General features: G+C 45.3%; 1 protein-coding gene across 7 annotated transcripts in view; it reads left to right on the forward strand.

The window, feature by feature from the left end:
* Tmem150c (transmembrane protein 150C) overlaps positions 1 to 19035 on the forward strand; it is a 69179-nt gene that overhangs the window by 29167 nt on the left and 20977 nt on the right. The gene's annotated exons all lie outside the window — the stretch shown is intronic.

Raw genomic sequence — 19035 nt, forward strand, 5'->3', positions numbered from 1 at the left:
TTCTCCGAAGCAAAGAAATCTGAGATAATGTGGTTTGGTTCAGTTTGGTTCAGTTTGGTTTGGTTTTTGGCAGAAAACATGGTATGGACTGGCTGGTGAGGGACGCCTTCCCACATCCCTGCAGGGGGCATCAGATCTAGATGGGGAGCATTAGATGGGGAAGACTTACAGGGAGACTGATGGTTCCCAAGAGAAGCTGCTGGTCACCAGGAAAGGCGGGCTATTCTTAGGGTATTGTGCTTCTGGGCTGGGATGGACTTGAGAAAGGTTGTCGGTAAGGATGGGAAGCATGGCCGTCAAGATGTGATCAATTAGAACCTCGTTGAAGGGTTCCAGCTAATTGAGGAGTTTCTGGGGTGTGTTATTATCACAGGCAATAAGCCCTGCACACCCTAGCAGGCAGGGTACAGGGAGAATCGTTTACCATCTTGGATATGACTCCCATGCAGTGTGACCTTCAGCAAAATAGTAGAGCTCTGTTGGCCTCTGTGTCCTCCTTGTAAATTGGTGGCAGCCTGGCCTTGACCTCCTGGAACGAATGAGAAGGATGAGTAAGGGACGCCCTGGAAAGTGCTCAGCAGGCCTGCTGCCAGGCTGTCAGTCTTGCTATTTCCCCAGGAAATGCTTTCCAGCCAGGTGGATTCCAGTGGCTCCTGGATGCTTCTGACCACTCTCAGGAGCCAGACTGGTTTAACAACTAGGATCTGACATTGACCGCCAGGAAAAATCTGCTCTACTCGTTTTTATGGTTCCTTTGCATTCAGACATTGTTGCCTCATTTCCTGGCCTCCAACTCCAAAAGGTGCACAGTTCTATAAAGAGCAGGCTGTTTCCTTTGTCTAAGAAGTGAGCTTTGCACAGCTTTTCTGTGTTTCCTGCTCTATCAAGTTTAGGCAAGGACAGTTTTGGAGCATGGAAGCCACAGCTGGAGCCACCACCACCTTACCTGCTCATGAGGTGGGCGATCGTGCTCGCTGCCAGGCAAAGAAGGGAGACCCTGGGGTTGGGGTTAGACACTTGTTTTATGGGACCATAGAAAACAGGTTGGTGTTCTCCAAAGCAGTGGGTGTCCTTTTCTAACCAAAACCAGAAGCTACTGCAGATTTTTCTGCCTGCAAGCGCTGGCAATCTCTGTCTTTGATAAACAATAAAAAAATTAAAAATAAAAAAAAAACAAAGAATGGAATGTTAGCCCTTAATTAAAGAGCTATTGTAACAGCTTTCATTATCCTGATCATTAGAACTTCTGAACATTTTGTCTTCTTTAAATCTTTATTCTCATATCTCCACCCCCATCTTTTATTAGATTTTCCCATTTTTTAACCACTCGAACTGGGCAAAATCACTGAAGTAGAATTTAGAAACAATGCTGGGGATTTTTTTTCCTGGTGTTATTACCCAATTTCAATATTGATCGGACCCGAAAATGTACTTCCATTTACATAGCCCTCTACTGAAACAAAATCTACAGATCATATCAGAGTAGTAATTTCCTTCTCCTTTACAAAGCCCAAGACAGCATTATATCAAACTCGTAAATCCTTCTCCCAATCCACTGCAGAAAAAACTGACAAGTTCCCAGTCTTTGCAAAGTGTGTTCTGCAGCTCTGTTTCATCCCAGAAGCCAAGAACAAAGTGCCCGGGCTTCTCTCCACTTCCCCTCCTGCCTCATGTCTGTTGAATTCATCCAGTTTCTGTCCTAGTGGCTGTGGTCTGGCTCAGGACACCTGTGTACCACCCTGGGAACACAACAATGCTCCTGGCACTAAGCTCCTTCTCACTGAGAAAATGCATCTCCTTTGACGCCCAACCAAATCCCTTCTCTGTGGTGCTATCCAAGCTATCCCTCTTCCCAGGCCCTTTCAGCCTAATCTGCCCGGCGAATCCCTGCCTCCACCCAGCATACTAACTGTCGCCTCCTCTTTGCATCCAGCTCGCTCCTTTGGTGGGGTCTGGTGGGTCTGTGGGCCCTGAAGAGCCTCTGCCCTAGATGGTGCTTCCATTGGTGTTGTCACTGGGTCACAGTGTCCTCTAGAGGCCTCCAGAGCTCTAACCCTGCCTTCATGGTACTTCAGTCATCCAGGTCACACCCAAGGGGGAAGCCCTTGGGAACTGCTTGTCCAGTGAGTGATAATATCATCTCTTCTGTGGTGATTATTCTACCTACATAAGGAGGAAAGAATAATAAAGAATTATTTGATGTTCTAAAGAAACTACAGACAGCTACAAGCAATTTGTTATTTAAAAGACTTTAGCAGTCATTTGTAGCTAGACGATGACATGCCAGGTGTCTAAGACAGATGCCTCTAGAAATGTACCTGAATTCACAATCAGTGTCTCTGGAGGGAGAAAAAACTAGAACTTTTTTTTTCAGTACAAAAGAAAAAAAAATGAAACAAAGGAGGAAGAAGAAACAACTTCTGAGATAATCTTAGGTTATACAACCTGATTTTAGATTATGGTCATGTTTTCAGTTATGTTTTAATGCAGGAGTTTATTCATCTGTTTACTTATTGGGTTTTCTGAGGTAGGGTCTTACTATGTAATTCAAGCGGGCCCTGAACTTACTATATAACGTGGGTTGACCTTGACGTCACAGTGATCCTGCAGGAAGTTATTTCAGCCCTACCCGTGGACAAAAGTTCTTTGCTTGACCAAACTTCAGTGAGGCACTTTCTTCTGGGTCCATCCTGTGCCCTTCCTTATAAAATCTGCCTTTAGCAGGATCTTTGCTGAGTCAGTGCAAGGTAAGGAGGGTGTGAAGAACTCCCTATCCCCTGGTCGGCATCCTCATCCTCCCTGCTCACCCGACCTGTCTGCGGCAGGAATCTTGCTGGTGATTTCCCTCAGAGCTCCCCGGACCCCTGAGGTTTCCTCTTAGCCATTTCCCATCCACTGTTTCCCACTCTTTTGGTGTCTACTTCCTCTCACCCATGCTGTGTTCAGTGTGGATCCCAATCTCCTCACCCCATATCCTCTCACAGCGGTCCCTGTGTTGTTGCGTGTCCCCAATAAAGCTGGGCTCGCTGTGCTGTAATGAGTGTCACCAGTAAGTAGCAGTTTCTCTAACGCCCTCTTCCTTTCATCTCCTTGTTGTTATACTCAACTTAAAACCCACAGTGTGCACCCACATGTGTTCCAGGGCTGTACACTGCTGATCTCATAGTAGGATACCTAACTTTCTTTATGCCCCATGTAGAGCCAGAACCATCTCTTTCCCTTTGTAGATCTGTCATTTAACTGAGCAGGAAATACGATTGTGTGAAAACCTCACAAATCATAATTAAATTTAACTCTCCAAGCCACTATCTTCCCCTTGTTTCTGATGAAGGTCTTCTGTGTTCCCCCAGCTGCAGGCACCCCCAGCCTCATTGCCTGGCCCCATCTGCCCCGCATCCCTTCCTCTCCCCACGCATCCTGATTCCTTCCCCAGGGTTCAGGGTTGGGAGCCTATCTTTCCCTTACAGCATCCTGCAGTGGGGTGTCTGTTGAAGCCTGCTCAGTGTCGCGCTGTCAGTGGACCCTGTCCTAGTCTCTGCTGCCAGAATTGGTCTCCCTCACTGCCGTGTAGATGCAGTAGTTCTTTGTTTTCAGTGTGTCTGGGCAAACAACCATCAGGTGGTCCTTAAAGATGGTCATTATCATGTTCACATTTAAATTTCCTGGAGCTGAAGCTCTAGCTTTGTCTTGTTTTTTAAAATCTCGTATTTTCCATTTCTTAGTACAGCATCTGGTACTTGTTCTTCTCCAGAAGTTTATGACTTGTCCTCCTGGGGACATGGGTTTGTGAACCACTGGGGATAAAGCAGGGAACAGAAGATAAAACCACAGCACTGGGGGTTCAAGGAATGCACACTGGGGGTTCAAGGAATGCTGTGTGGCCAAGGTAATGCAAGGTCCCTGGGGTGTCCAGACCCAGGGACAATGCTGGTCAGCCAGGGTGGAGTGGGCGGGCACTAGCCAGGATGTTGAGCTGACAGTGAGAAGGTCCCATTAAACTTCAAAGGCGTCCCGTGACCGTTATGCTGAGAAGTAGCGGGGTTTGGGATCTGTTTGGGCACATGGAGTGTAGAAGAGATTGAGGTGTAGGAGACAACTCTGGTACTCTTGGCCTGAGAGCCGCCGTTAAAGCAGGAGGGCTGAGTGCAGCCAGAGAGAGAGGGCATCTGCAGTGAAGGACAGCACACAGTCAAGTAAAATATGCACATTTGCACATTTGCAGGAAAGACCCGGGAGGATAGATGTTGACCCATTAAGCATTAACTGCTCAGGATGAGGTGTTACCAGGGATTTTCACTTCCCACTTCCTGATTTTTAACTCCACACATATGCAGTGCATGAGTCAATGTGAGACAAAAGAAACGAAATGGTCCCTAAGCTTGGTAGGAGAGGGCAAAAAGCAGATCTGGCTTAGGCAGGGTCGTGACACCCACCTTCTCCCCAACCCCACCAGTCTCCCCAACCCCGGGGCTAAGCCCTGCCTGCAGCATCCTCCCTCCCTTGACCTTGGGAGAAAGGAGAGCTCTGGGAACAAGCTCCCCACCACATATGACCTAGACTGACTTCCCAACCGGACTAGAAAAGTTTCGTAACAAGGATAAAGCAAACATGTGTTGTTTGCATTAGGAAAACCATTTCTTGTGAGCTATTTCATAGAGTAAACTGTATGGTAAGTCAAAAGCTGAAACAGGATATAAATTCAGAATAATAGCATTGAGGATGTTTCTATCAAGCAAGTCTAGTGTGACAAAGTGCTGACCTTTTTCATTGTTTTAAAAATATTTAAACTGATAAATGAAAATGTAAAAAAGTACATAGTATTTATGGGATACCATATTGTATTACTTTGATATGTAATATATTCATTGTATATTTCAATCAAGTTAAGCATATCTAACATATCTGTCTCAAGCATGTATCACTTCCTTATGGTGAAATTCAGAATCTTTTCTTCTGGGTCTTTGAAGTATATAGCACAGTATTGTTATCTGTGGTCGCCCTGCTGTGCAGTATCACACCAGAACTTATTTCTCCTGTCTTACTACGGCTCTGTCTCTGTCTTGGTCACTTTGTCACTGAGACACAATACCAGACACTCACAACTTAAAAGGAAGAAGTTTATTTTGGCTGACATTTCAGTCTGGTCAGCTGGCTGCAAGGCAGGGCAGCATGGCCGAGGGGCCTGGTGGAGGAGAGCTAGCTGCTCACGGCCTTTGGAAGCAGTTGCTGGATATGGGAATCTGTCTTTAATGCACATACTGTGCTCAGTGGTGGCTGTACTAATGCGCATTTCTATCAGCAGTGCTCTCGAAGGCCTTTCCTGCACTTGTTATGTGGTGTTTTTCATATTTACCATTCTTGCTGGAGGGACGTGATAACCTCATTATGCTTCTCATTTGCATTCATTTCCCTGATGATTAGTGATGTTGGGCTTTTTTGTTTGTTTGTTTGTTTGTTTGTTATCACCATCATGCCTGGCTTCTGATGAGCTCTTTCTAAAAAATATTCTCTCAGTCCATTCTTTGTGTTCTCTCAAGTTCTGTGGCATTTTTCCAGATGGATGGTGCAGGTGCTGCAGCTGGAGGAGAGAGCGCCCCGGGCAGGTGGAGATGGGAAGGTCTGACCTTATCCAGGCCTCCCAGTGACAGGCAGTCAGCCCACAAGAGAGAGACTGTCGCTGTAAACATGGCACAAGGACAAAGGGGGCCCTGGGGAAAACCACATAACCATCACAGGTTGCTTCTGCCACCCACAGCTGCCAGTCCCTCCCACCTAGGAGAGGAAGAGAGTGTCATTGTATGACCCGGGCCATGGGGACACAGAAGTGGCCACAGAAGGAATCAGCATGTGAGCCATGAAGGGCATGGTACATCTGGGTTTGGTGAACAGCACAGAATCTTTGAGGGTCACTGAGGAGCAGACAGCCAGGGCCCATGTGGGGGACAGGTGACAGTTGGCTTTCATGACACCCTCTACTTACCAAGCAGAGCACAGGACACACTGATCCCAGCACACTCAGATGTCCCTGTTTGCATGGTCTGACATGCTCCCCCTCACTGTTTACTTGCATAGCCACCTTTCCTGGTGGTTGCATGGGTCAGGGTTCTGCCAAGCAGCAGAAGCAGCAGGACACGGGGAGGAGATATATGGGATTGGCTGTTGCAGATATAGAGTGTGCAGTCCGCCAGCTGGACACCCCAGAAAGCTGGTGGGACAGTTCAGTCACAGGCCAAGGCTAAGAATGGGGGGCCCAGATGTGAGCTGGGGAACTCGGGGTATTGAAGAACCTGGAGTTCTGCACACCAGGTGCTGATGAGGGTGGTGTTGCAGCTCAAGGAAAAAGAGGTGGACCTGCCTCTCACCCTCTCCATCTCTCTGGCCTCAGGGAACTGCCACTGCCGCTCACATTGGCATCTGCTGGCTGTGATGCTAATCTCTTTCAGAAACACCTCTGAACACACCCAGAAACAATGTATTGTCGGCTGTCTGGGTATCCCTCAGTTCAGTTAAAGGGACACATAAAGTGACTGTCATGGGGCTGGCAGTGTAACTCAGAGGTGGACAGCTCACCACCTAGGATGTGCCAAGCCCTGGTTTCCAGCCCCAGCATCACAAAACAAACAAAAATTAACCAACGTGGTGACTTTCCTAATTCTGCTTCTTCCATGAATGTACTTTATTCATAATATGAAGTGTTCTGAGTGCTTCAAAATTAATGTAAAATGTGCTGGGCATGGTGGTGCAGACTTGTCACCCTAGAACTTGGGGGTTTGAGGCAGGAGGATCACTGTGAAATCAAAGCCGGCCTGGGCTACACAGTGAGCTCAAGGCCCTCCTGAACTATACAATAAGACCCTGTCTCAAACAAACAAACAAAGAATTAATGTAGAATGACATCATCTGTGATAAATGAGGGAGGGTTGGGGAAGGCGGGAAAGGTGGGTCATTTTAAGGTCTATGACAGGAGGGTTTGGATTTGGAGCAGAATGCTGTGTGAAGGCAGAGTCACACTGGGTTAAGGTGTGCACTGGCTGGTGTCGGCAGAGCAGGCATCAGGCAGTCATCTGCGTTTTCCATGCACCTGGCATCACTGTTGGTCATTCTGGTGACATAGCAGTTCCGCATATACTGGGAGCTTGGGTTCTGAGTCATAGATTAGATCTTCTTGCTGGAGGAGGGAGGGACCTCCCTGGCATCCATCTGAGCTCCACTCAGCAATTGCAGGCCTGGTAGATTTATGTGTGCAGTAGATTTGTTTTTCTTTTTCGTCCTGTCAGAGAAACCATGAGTGTGTGGTGATTTCCTGGAGACTATTTGAAGGATTTCATTTACAAGGTTATACTCTGTTTCACTGAGAAAAGAAAGAAATCTTCTCTTTCAGGTTTCTCATGGGATTCCTAAGCGGTCCCTAGTAAGCTGCCACAGACCCGCAGTTCTGCCTCCTTCTCCTGGACCACAACAGGGTGGGCTCACACGATATCAAGACATGCATTTGTAACAAGAGCTTCTGGTTATTACAGGCTTGCTGTGCTCATCTGAGAGTCGAATCTGTGTTATGTTTCCTTGTCTTCATTGCAGAGAAACAGGCACTATTAGGAACCTGCTTTGCAGATGAGAAATGGGGACGTAGGGAGGCTATGCAGTATCCTGTGCTTCCCCCGGTGACCACATGGCAGAGCCACTTGAAACCAGAGCCTGGATGCAGGGTTCCTGTGCTACCTGCCTTCCCATTTTAATGAAGAACAGTCCTTTTGACTGTCACCTTTGTACCATACGTCCAGCCTGTTGGGTGAAGAGCTCCAGGCTTAATGCTAGGGGCTGGATGGGCCCGTGTGTTCCTCTGGTGTTTCTCAGCCTTCACCTCCTCCTGCCAGCTGGGTGAGATGCAGTGTGGATTTGCTTGTCATGTCCCCATCCCTGCACTTACTGGGCCCATCTGTCCTCTGGATACATGTGGGCCATTGTTGTTTGCTCTGGCTTGCTTCCTGCTCAGCTGCCTCTCTTCCCTGAGCCAGACCTGGAGTGTTGTTTGCAAAGGGCAGCTGCTTGCTCTGGCTCCCAGAGCTGGCGCTGTGGACCAAAAGGGCTGCGGTGGCGCTATTTCAATGCTGTGGCCAGGGCTCTGGGTGTGAGAGTCGCATTTTCTCTTGGTCAGACTGCTTCGCAGGTTTTTGTTTGATTGTTACCTCAGGGTATAGAAAGCACCTGAAATACCTGCTATGGGAAAAGGAGCAGAAAGGATTCTTCAGAGCCACTGCAGCAGGCTTGCTGGAAGTGGTCACCTGTAAAGTAGAATCAGTAGTGGTACCCAGCCTTCCTAGTACCTCCAAGTGTGGTCTGAATACTCATTTGGTGTGAGCACATAAGATATAGCTAAATCTTTAAGCAAAGGATGTGTGTATTTATGAAATATTTGTAAAAAAAAAAAGTATGTGTATTAAAGATTGGTAATTGAAGGACTGGTAATTGAAGGACTTATTTCCTGGCCCTAATTCTTCACAGCCCCCAAGGGAATTCACCCAGTCTCTTGGGTCTTCTGGGTGGCACCTGATTCCCAGGGAAAGGTTATGTTGTGTTAACGTCACCTAAGAAACAAAGTGACGCTCAAAAAGCTGGGCAGAGTGATGCAAGCCTGTAATCACAGCACACGGGAGGCTGAGACAGGAAGATCACTTTGAGTTCAAGGCCAGCCCGGGCTATATAGAGAGTTCAAGGCCAGTCTGAATTACATGGCAAGACTCTGTCTGAAAAACAAAACAACAAGAACAAAAAGAAGCTCAAAGAGGGAGTGACTTTGTCATTTTGGTAGGGAATAGTGTGAGCTATCAGATGAAATGTTTGGGGAATGTATTGGAGTAAAAGGTTCTGTCTGTATGACAAGAAATCCAACAATAGCATAACGGTTTTGAGATGAAGTTTCTTTTCTCCTGTGATAGTCCAGGGTGGGTGTGCTGTATCAGTGGGGCAGAAGGGACTCACATTAGCTGAGCTATCTGCAGCGGAGTGTCTGTCTTTTGGTCACCATGGTCTTGGCTCATAGGGAATGAATGGTGGAAGGATGCGTGTGCCAGGCTGGAAGTGGACGCCTCCCTTCTCTCTTCTTTCGTTGTCACATGGCTATGTCAGGACTCAAAGACTGCGGGCATCACTTAGCCATACAGCCTCGTGTCTAGCTGTTCTTTGACTTGGGAATGTTCAGGCACAGCTGGCAGTCTTTGCCACACTCAGTCTCTGTGTCCACCAAAGAGAACCTGGCACACTGTGTCCTCCATTGTACTTGTGGGCTTCATCTGAGGTCCACGAGTCCAGCTCTGTCCACTAAGTGTCCCATGGTCCTCCCGTCAGCCAGATAGCTTCCTAATGGCCTGGGGACTAAACGGCAAGTTGTCTCTCCTCTTTGCACCCCGTCTGCATGATAAGGAGAGGCGAAAGGCCACAGGACCCCATCCTGATCATGATGGGGAAAAATGGGACACATATGGCCACCTGGGTCCAGGGCAGGACAGCGGAAGGCCCTGCCCTGGCAGAGGAGGGAGCTCTACATTTCACTCTCATTCTGCTGTTAGACAAAGAGCCTCATCCAGGTTCTTCCTGTCTCTTGCCCTTGCCTTGGAAGAAGGGGCTCTTTTTTGCTCAGTTTCCTTCTTGGCCAAACCTAAAGTGGTTCAGGGACTTGCCTGGCTGGTGACCGCGAAACCCACTGCCTGCTCGTGGAAGCTGGGACTGAGCGCATGACCACGTGGCTGCTATGAGCTGGGGTCCTTTGTCCCTGCAGTTCTGGCAGCAGCTCTGCTGGCTGCTGACCCCCCTCCCTCAGCCAGTCCACACCCTGGTGAGCTCCTTAGCATCCTTTCAGGGCTAAGGTCCCCTCTTTATTACTGGCTCCCCATGATGTCCTTCTGTCCATTTCAGCGCAGCTGTGTTGAAGGCTCCGGAACCGTGATGTGGGAGGGATGGAAGCGCTGGATTCCGACTTAGTCTCCTGTTTGAGGTGCAGGCGTCATGGCCCTTCCAGCCCTTCCAGGTCCCAGACCCTTCCATCTCTTCTTTTACATCTCTCTTTGCACCTTAGTCTCCTGGGCACCATGGCAATGAGATTCACTTTCTGTGATAGTCCAAGTGACAGTCTGTTGTTTTTGGAGAATCAAAAGACTTTGTTGACACAGACCCAAGTTTTAAAAATTCATTTTCCTTCTGTCTATTCTTTAAGTTCCCATAATAAATCATAGCTTAAAATTTGCTACTTTTAAGTGTGCAAATTCAGTGGCAAAAGTGAAACTACTCGTGAAACAGTAACTCCTCAGTCCCCACCCATAGCCAGTCTCTGGCAGCCTCCACAACTTCCCGTCTCTGTGGAGTCACTGCTCCAAACACCTCAGACCAGTGGATCAGACTTCACTTTCTAGGCACTGGGACCCAGTACCCAACACCCACAGCTCACAGAGGGAAAGGTTCATTTTGGCTCACAGTTTCAGTTCAGTGACGCATGGCAGGCTCCAAAACAGAAAGAAACAGCACGGTGACAGGGCCAGGTAGAAGTCAGCTGCTCACAACACTGCAGCCAGGAAGCAGAGAGAGAAGGGAGGTGATGGAGAGGGAGCCGCACCTTTCCAGGTCCCACCCCCAGTGACTACTTCTAAGGTGACCTGTGTCCCACGAGTGAGTCAGCTATGGCACCCCTGGAATCCAGCCACCTTCCAAAGCCCCCCTCTGAGTGGCTGAGAGTTTGGGGAGACATTCCAGATCTAAACTGGAAAAACATAGAATTTATCTTTTGTGAATGAGCTGTTCCACTTCTGGTTTGTCCATGTTGTGGTATGTGGCAGAACCCCCTTTCTTTTATAAAGTCAAATGATATCCTGTGATATGTATACACATTTTGTTTGTCCGTTCATCATCGAGGGACGGGGGTTATTTCTACCCTTTGATGACTGTGCATAATGTCACTGTAGATGTGAGTGTACAGATATCTGTTTCAAGTTCCCACTTTCAGTTCTTATGTTTATACTCCTTAAGGTAGAATTCTGCATCATAAGGTAACTCTGTTTTTAATTTTTGGGGAAAAAAACCACATGGTCTCCTCAGTAGCTGCAGCATTTCATATTCCCAGTGATGCTGTATAAAGGTTCGGGTTTCCCCACGTCCTTGCCGACCCTTGTTTTTGTGGTTTTTTTTAATAATAGCCATTCTAATGGGTGTGAGGTGGTGCTTTCCATCTCTTTATTAGTATGCGTCTGTGACACATAATGAGCGCATTCATGGTGGGGAATTGGTGCAGATGCAGAGAGCATCCTGATCATTCTTACTTCCTTTCTCTGGATTCCTTCCCCTCTCCACACAGTCTGCTTCCCTGTGTCCCACCATCTCTTGTGTATTTTGCTCTCTAGTTATACTTAGGGTTTCTCATATTAAGAGGAACCGTGTGAAAGTTAACATTCTATGTCTGATTTATTTCACTAGGTTTTGTGGTCCCCAGACCCATCCATCTTTTCATCTTTTTTTTTTTTTTTTGATGAAGTGTTTTAAAAAAATTTTTGTTGTAGTAAAACATACACAATGAAATTCGCCATTTTAACAGTACTTAAGTGGAGATTAATTACAACCAGTACCACTTGATTTCTAAAACTTTTTCATCATCCTGTTGCTAGAAAATGTCCAGGTAAATTCATAGTAATTACAGAGTTGTCATGAGACAGTTGGTCCTTAAATACTTTGGTTGCATCTGTGGAAACCAGGGGCCTTTCACTGTTATTGTACGAATCTCTCCTCGGATTCTTTGAGGGGATTGTGCACAGGGTCATACTTGCAAGGGAGGCTGCTAGTTAATGAAAGTTTCAGCAGCCGTATGCCCTGTTAACCAACCTACAGAAATAAAGATTTCTAATTGACTTGTGCTATAAGAAGACTGGAGAATAGTAGTATTAGAAGTGTAATTAATAATGTTATTAAGGACTCATTCCTTTTGCATTCCATTCTGGATCCTCAATATGGTGCCTCTGGGTCCTCATGTTTGTCATCTCATAGTTATATCATGGTTGCCATTGCACAAGGTACCATATTTTTCACTACATCATTCCCACTAGGAAAAAAGAAGGGGAGCACAAAAGATGCTTTACCATTATTAGGGCTACAAATCCTTCCCACTTGATACCAAGAGACTTCCCTTCGCATCGCCTTGGCCAAGAGGAAGGGAGTCTGGAGTAGTACTTGTCCATGAGATAGCAGTGTGTGGCTTTCCCCATCACAGCCTGTGCTCTTGGGTGCAGCTCATTGCTGTCTTCCATAAAATCAGATGTCTGTTAGATGGGGAGGGAGCAGTGACTGTCAGGTTGGCAATTGTATCTGTCATTAAAATTATAGATGGAGTCCAAGGAGGCTCTTGGCAGAGAAACTCCAAGATGTTGTGGAGTTAAAAGTACTCTCAGAGAAAATATCTTCTTGGATTATTCCATGAATGCAGCTGGAACAGCACGTTCTGTCTGTTTCTGAGAAAAAGAGTCCTGTGAGCCTCTAGCATGAAAGCATCCCTAGAGTCATCTGTCAATAAATAAAGGAGATTGCTGCTGGAAATCAAGGCAGCATTGGAGAAAAACCAATCGCCATTGATTCTCATTAGAAGTCACCATCCCTTTTTGGGACTGGAAACATTTTACAGAAATCCCTTACTATATATTTAATGCTCATGAAAAATTTTGTGGAGGACAAGGAACAGATGGACCTCACGGATGGGTCATGTTTACACCTGCTGATTAGGGGAAGTCTTCAGGTGACAATAGGTCACCTGACTGTTTGCCCTGTCAAACTTGGGATTCTGTGCAAACTAAATGTTAACTATTAACAGAATAAATGGGACTTATTTTTTGGCTATGTTGTGCATTTCCTCATTCTGGTTTATAGCTGAGAGTCGGTAAACATTTTAGGAAAAAAACAAAACCAAATAGTTCTTATAATTACCACTTCTAATTGCCAATGAATTGCAATCTAATATCACTCCTCACTTGTGCCAGTGATAAACATGGTGAAGATGCCCAGAGACTCTGGGCTTGGACCTCATGTCCATCCCAGTCATTCGTGGGTGGCTTGTTAATCTTTCCTGCTGCAGTCCAGCTGGCCTAGAGAGCAAAATGAAGATTCACAGTGGCTGGGAGCTCATTTCCTGACAAATCACAAAATGAAAAACTGAAGACCCCAGACAGCACTTGGAGTGGAGTATACAGTCATGTGTCACTTAACAACAGGGGTGTGTTCTGAAACCAGTGACAGTAGGCGAGTTCTCCCTTCTAGGGACATCCTAGCAGGTGCTTACGACAAACCGACCTGGCTATGAGATCAGTAGACGATGTAATCTCAGGGGACCTTCATAGAGGAGGCTGTCTTCATGCCAACAAAGTGTCTTTATGCAATGCGTGACTGTAGTTGATTTTATTTCTCTTTTGAGACCAAATGTTGCTAAATTGTCCATGTTGGCTCCAATTCAAAATCTTTCTGCCCCATCCTTCTGGGATTACAAGCCTGTGTCCCCCCTCCCCCCCGCCCAGCTGTGTGATTAACATTTATTACATGCTGAACACTGTTCTGAGTGCTTCATTTTACTTTCACTGGTTGTAACACCTTGTGTGGTTAAGACCATTATTATCACCATTTCACTGGTGAAGAAACTGAAGCACACGACTTAATCAAGGTCCCACAACTAGAGGCTAAAATTCCAAGCCCTGCTTAGTTTATAAACTAAGACTTCCTCTTTCTACTACCCCAGGTAATAAAACATCCTTATTTATAACAAGCACATCTTTTTCAGCCCTGGATGACATTATCTTCACTTTTGTGACACATTGCAGTCATTTATTTATTTATTTTTTAGACAGGTCCTCTCTATGCAGTTTAGGCTGGCCTTGAGCTCATTTTGTAGCCCACATTGGTCCCAAACTTGAAACAATCCTTCTGCTTCAGCCTCCCGAGTGCTGGGATAACAGGGGTATCCCACCATGCCTGCTTACATTGCAGTCATTATTATAAGCAGTTTCTTAGCTGGGTACTGTGGTGCAAATCTATAATCTCAGTTACTGTGGAGGGTAAGGCAGGAGCATCAGAAGTTCAAGGCCATCCTGGGCAACTGAATTATACTCTGCCTCAAAAAAAGAAAAGGAAAAAAGGCTGGGGGAGTCACTTTGTGGTAAGAGCACTTGCCTAGGATGCACAGGGCCCCAGGTTCAATCTCCAGCACTGTGAAAAATAAATGATTTATTTTCTCTTAAGTTCTGTTTGTTTGCCCTACTCGTGATAGAGTTGATAAGTTTTAAAAGCTGCAAAGTCAAGGAAAGGACTTTTCCTTCTGCAGACTAGAGGTGTTTCACTGTCTCTTGATACAATAAAAAGCTTGTCTTTAAGGACTGAGGCCGGTGATAGGGTGCTGTATTCTTTGACTTTGGCAGCTTCATTCATTTACATCAGAACTCCCTGAAATTCAGTAAGAGAACTATGAATAGGCACGACTGTGGCGGTATCAAGACCCCCTTTATGGGTGCAGGTCACAGGTTCTTATGGACTCTGCCACGTCTCAGCTTGCATGATGAAAGAATACATTTTCTTGGGCCCTTTGCCGCTAAAGACTTTCAGAGAAGTAAAAAATTCTATGGTAGAAGCCAGCACATTTGTTCTGCTTAGTTCATAAGAAGCAGGGAAGAAATGGTGGGGTGGGGTTGGGGTGGATTTGTTGCTGTCACACGTATGTACACTCACAAGTCCACACTATGTACGCTCACATGCAGAGAGGGAAGGTCACTCAGACATGGAGGGTGACAGATGCTGGGGGAGAAGAACATATCTATTGGGTGGAAACGTACTGAGTCGGCAGTACTAGCTGCCTGAGAAGATCTGCCCATCTGGATACCAGCTTTGCAAGTCATTGGGATAAATAAGACCATGTGGAGCAGAGTTTCCCACACCAAATACTAGTGCCAGACCCTTTCAAGAGAGCTGACACAATGCTGGCTCTTTTCCACCTTTTGTCAGAATCTCATCAAGTGACATGGTTCCAGACACAGCCATAGGACACAGGAACACTTCTGGTCAGGTAATATTACTGGAAGATTAGCATTAATAAAGCAAATAGCACATAGAATTCTTTTAAAGTTTAATTCAGAATGCAAAGACTAAACTCTTGGAGTGTGGGGTACTCCTTCCTTGTCTCCCTCTTTCCTCCAGGAGACCAGAAAAAATATTCTCTCCTAGTGGGGTGCTCTTTGTTTATTTCACTTGGGAAGACTGGAACTCATCCTTGCTGGAACACTAAGTCAAGTTTGAGTGACACTTTTCATGCAACTGGAAGCAAGAGCCCAGTCTCTTGCTTTCCAGAAAAGAAAAGAATCATCTCACAATGTTAACTATTTATTTTATTTTATTATTGTTGGTGGTTTTTTGAGACAGAGTCTCACTATGTAGTGCAGGCTGACTTTGAACTCATGGACATCTTCTTGCCTTAGTCTCCCTGGTGCTGGGATTACAGGCATGTGCCACCACACCTGGATACCAGGTTTAAATTAAATTCTTAGGCCACAGTGAGGCAAAGGCCAGAGAGTTAGTTTAAAAGACCTTTCCCCTTATTCTTTACAGAGGTACTTCCGGTCAAGTGCATTATCTGAAGTTGTCAAACCAGGGCAGCTCAGAGTTGGTCCTGTTCATCACCTGGTGCCTCTACAAACTTCTAGCACCAACAGCCTCAGGTTCTTTGGTCACATAATAAGCTGCATATGGGCTAAAGGACAGAGTCTCTAAGACCAGAAAGAGAAGTATACATAACAGTCTCCTTTAGCTAACATGCTCTCACCAGGGAGGGACAAAGAAACAGAAATATGAAGATCTGACAGATGGGACACCAACACATTAACAAAAGCAGAAAACAGTTCCAAAAGAGCTTTTCACTGTGATCTGCTGATCTGCATAGTCTTGGTCCTTAATAGGCCTTCTGCAGAGCAAAAGTAGGGGGAGATGGAGTAGGTCCAGAAGCTTCACACACACACACACACACACACACACACACACAATTACACACACACCTCAGCTGCCAGCTCCCTGAAGAAGCTGGCATGGAAGTGCATAGCTTGGCCATGGCTTATGTCCTTCAGCATAAAAATTTGCCTCTACTGCAGCAGTCTGACTTAGATCCTCCCATGTTTCCCAATCCTCACCAAAGGAATTTATAAACTGCCTAGGATCTGGCCAAATTCAGTAAGACAGTAAACACTTATGTTTAGAAAAGATAAAGCCAGATCACATATTTAAATGTAAAACTATAAATCTTTTTAAAAGATAACACAGAAGAAAATCTTCAAGGACCAAGATTAGGCCAAGAGTTCCTAGGCTTGACATCAAAAGCATGACCTATAAAAGGAAAGTTTGGCTCTTTTTGAAAGTAAATATGTTTGCTTCACAAAACACCCTGTTAAATGCCAAGTCATTCAATGAGGAAACATAATCTTTTAGATAAATGGCTCTGGATCTTTACATATAAAACTGAATGTATCATATATACAAAACTCAAATCGACTGAAGCCCTAAATGGGAAGAACAAACACTTTAAAACTCTTGGATACAAACAGAAGGGAAAGATAGCATTGGACTTGGAAGGGATTTCTTGCTAGGATATCAAAGGACAGTCAACAAAAGAAAAAAATCAATGAAGTGTACTTCATCAAAATTAAAAACTTTTGTGTATCAAATGACACTATCAATAAAGTGAAAATGTAACTTACACCATGAGAGAAAACTTTGTAAATCTCATATTTGGTAAGGGATTAATATCCATATCTGTAAAGAACTACAACTCAGCAGTAGCAACCGTGCTTGAAAATATGCACAGTATTTGAATAGACAGATAAAGGGTCAATAAACATTGTCACATCAATCTACACAAGTGATAAAATTATACAAAACTAAATACACAAAGGGAGTATGCATAAAACTGGGAAAATCTGGGTGAAGTTGATGGGTTGTATCAGTGCTGGTCTCTGGGTCTCTGATGCTATGCTGTGATTGTGCAGGAAATTGCCATCAGGAATAGCCCACGAAGGGGATACCAGATCTCTCTGTGCTATCTTACAACTGTATGTGAGTTTACAACTAACAAAATAAAAAACAGAGAGACGGAGAGCGAGAGGAAGAAGGAAGAAAGCAAAGCATAACTGACATAAGAAACCCTGAAGAAGCATTGCAGGCTCAGAGTCACTCTTAGATGCTCTCTTTTTAATCTGTCACTAGGCAAGGATTGAGTATAGTCTTCCCAGAATTTGGACTTAAGGTTGCCCTATGAGAGTTAAACTAGTAAAAATAAAACAATTTGAGATGCTTCCAAAACAAAGCAAATGAGCAACTAGGGCATAGTGGTACACACCTGTAATCCTAGCACTCTGGCACTCTGGGAGGCTGAGGCCAAAGGATTGCAAGTGTGAGTCCAGTCTACCAACTTAGCAAGACTGTGTCTTGGGGGAAAAAAAAGGGTGTGTGTGAGGAGGGGTATTAGGGCTGGAGTGCAATGTGAAGGTCCTGGGTTCAATCTCCAATACCAAGAAAGAAAAAAAAAAAAACCCAGTAGTACATAAAGATGAATAGCAAGCCAGTAGAAGCTCAGGAAGGTAGCCCTTCAATATTAAGATGCTAGGACAGTAATTTTTTGCAAAGCCACTTGAAGAACACTGTTGCTTTCAAGTGTGTTCGTACATTTCTAGAAAAGCTTCTAGAAAATTGAGAACCCAGAGAAAAAAGTGTTAGGGTCTCCCAAGCCTTGCCCTACCCGGGGGCCTTGTCCCAACACAGGAATGAATCCTCTGGACAGTCACAGTCGCCACTCTTAACAACATGGGTTCTGGGTACTGTGTTTACCTGTGTAGTCCTCAGCACAGTCCTGCAGTATGAAAGTCATCTCTGTGGTTTGTCGGAGGCTTACAAAATGGAAAGACTTGACCAGGGTCACACAGTTCTGAAGCAACAGGGCTGTGTGTCAGTCCTATACCTTGCTGGACATTTCTGTTCCCCCAGTATCTCTCTTTGCAGAAAGTCAGAGAACGAGCCTAGTTCATTGCTGTAGCTTTAGGAATGTCTTATGAACTCTTCATTTACTTCCCTGCTTCCAAATGTTGATTTCCCACAGAGACAATCCTAAAAGAGAAGCCAAGAGATGATCTGTCCATCTGTTTCATTGATACACTGGCATGCAGTTTTGTCCCCCATCTCAGGTGGAAAGGATTCTTGTTTCCTCTAGGAATGAGAACTTGGAGTATCCTGGAGTTTTCTGTCATCGTAAAGATAGAGATAGAAAACACTGTGTGTGGGTTAGCCTCCAAGGTTCCCATCCTGGGACATCTCAGTGTAAGATGCTTTTCTGCCTCTCTGCATTCATCAATCTTCACGTAGTGAGGTAGGTAGATAGCGTTACAGATACAAGTAGCTGACCCAGACCAAAGAAGCAGTTACTGGTAAAGCTGTAGTTGGAAACTCAAGCCCCTACCTGTCCAGTGTGACTCATTCTGGCCAAGCATCTGTTTCGGTGGCCCATCTAGAATAAGAGGTTTACCCGCTGAGCCACCACTCAAGCCATTGTTCTGTTAGTGTAATTAATCTCTTTCTTAAAAGGCCATGTCTCTGCAGATATAGCTGAGTGAAGAGGCACTGACTGGCCATATTATGTACATTTAAGATATCCACCATTCTTCTGCATTATAGTAACTAGAAAGCCATGGACACCTGTTTCAGATGGTACCTTTTAGAGCAAACCCCTTATCTTCGGGTTTTCTTTCCATGGTTCTGTTACCTGCAGTCAACCATGGCCTGAATACATTAAATGGGAAATTCCTGAAATAAGCACTCTATATGTTTTAATTGTATGCTGTTCCACACAGTGTGATGAAATCTTGCGTCCTCTTGCTCTTTCTTGCCCAGGACTTGAATTGTCCTGTGTTTGCTGTGTCTATGCTCTATTTACAGCCTGCCTACCCAGTAGTCATCCCAGGTATCAGACTAGCACAGTGCAGTTTTCAGCTA

This window comes from Cavia porcellus, unplaced genomic scaffold (assembly GCF_034190915.1).
Source record: "Cavia porcellus strain 051 isolate PalLab524CR breed Dunkin Hartley unplaced genomic scaffold, mCavPor4.1 scaffold_4, whole genome shotgun sequence".
NCBI lineage: Eukaryota > Metazoa > Chordata > Mammalia > Rodentia > Caviidae > Cavia > Cavia porcellus.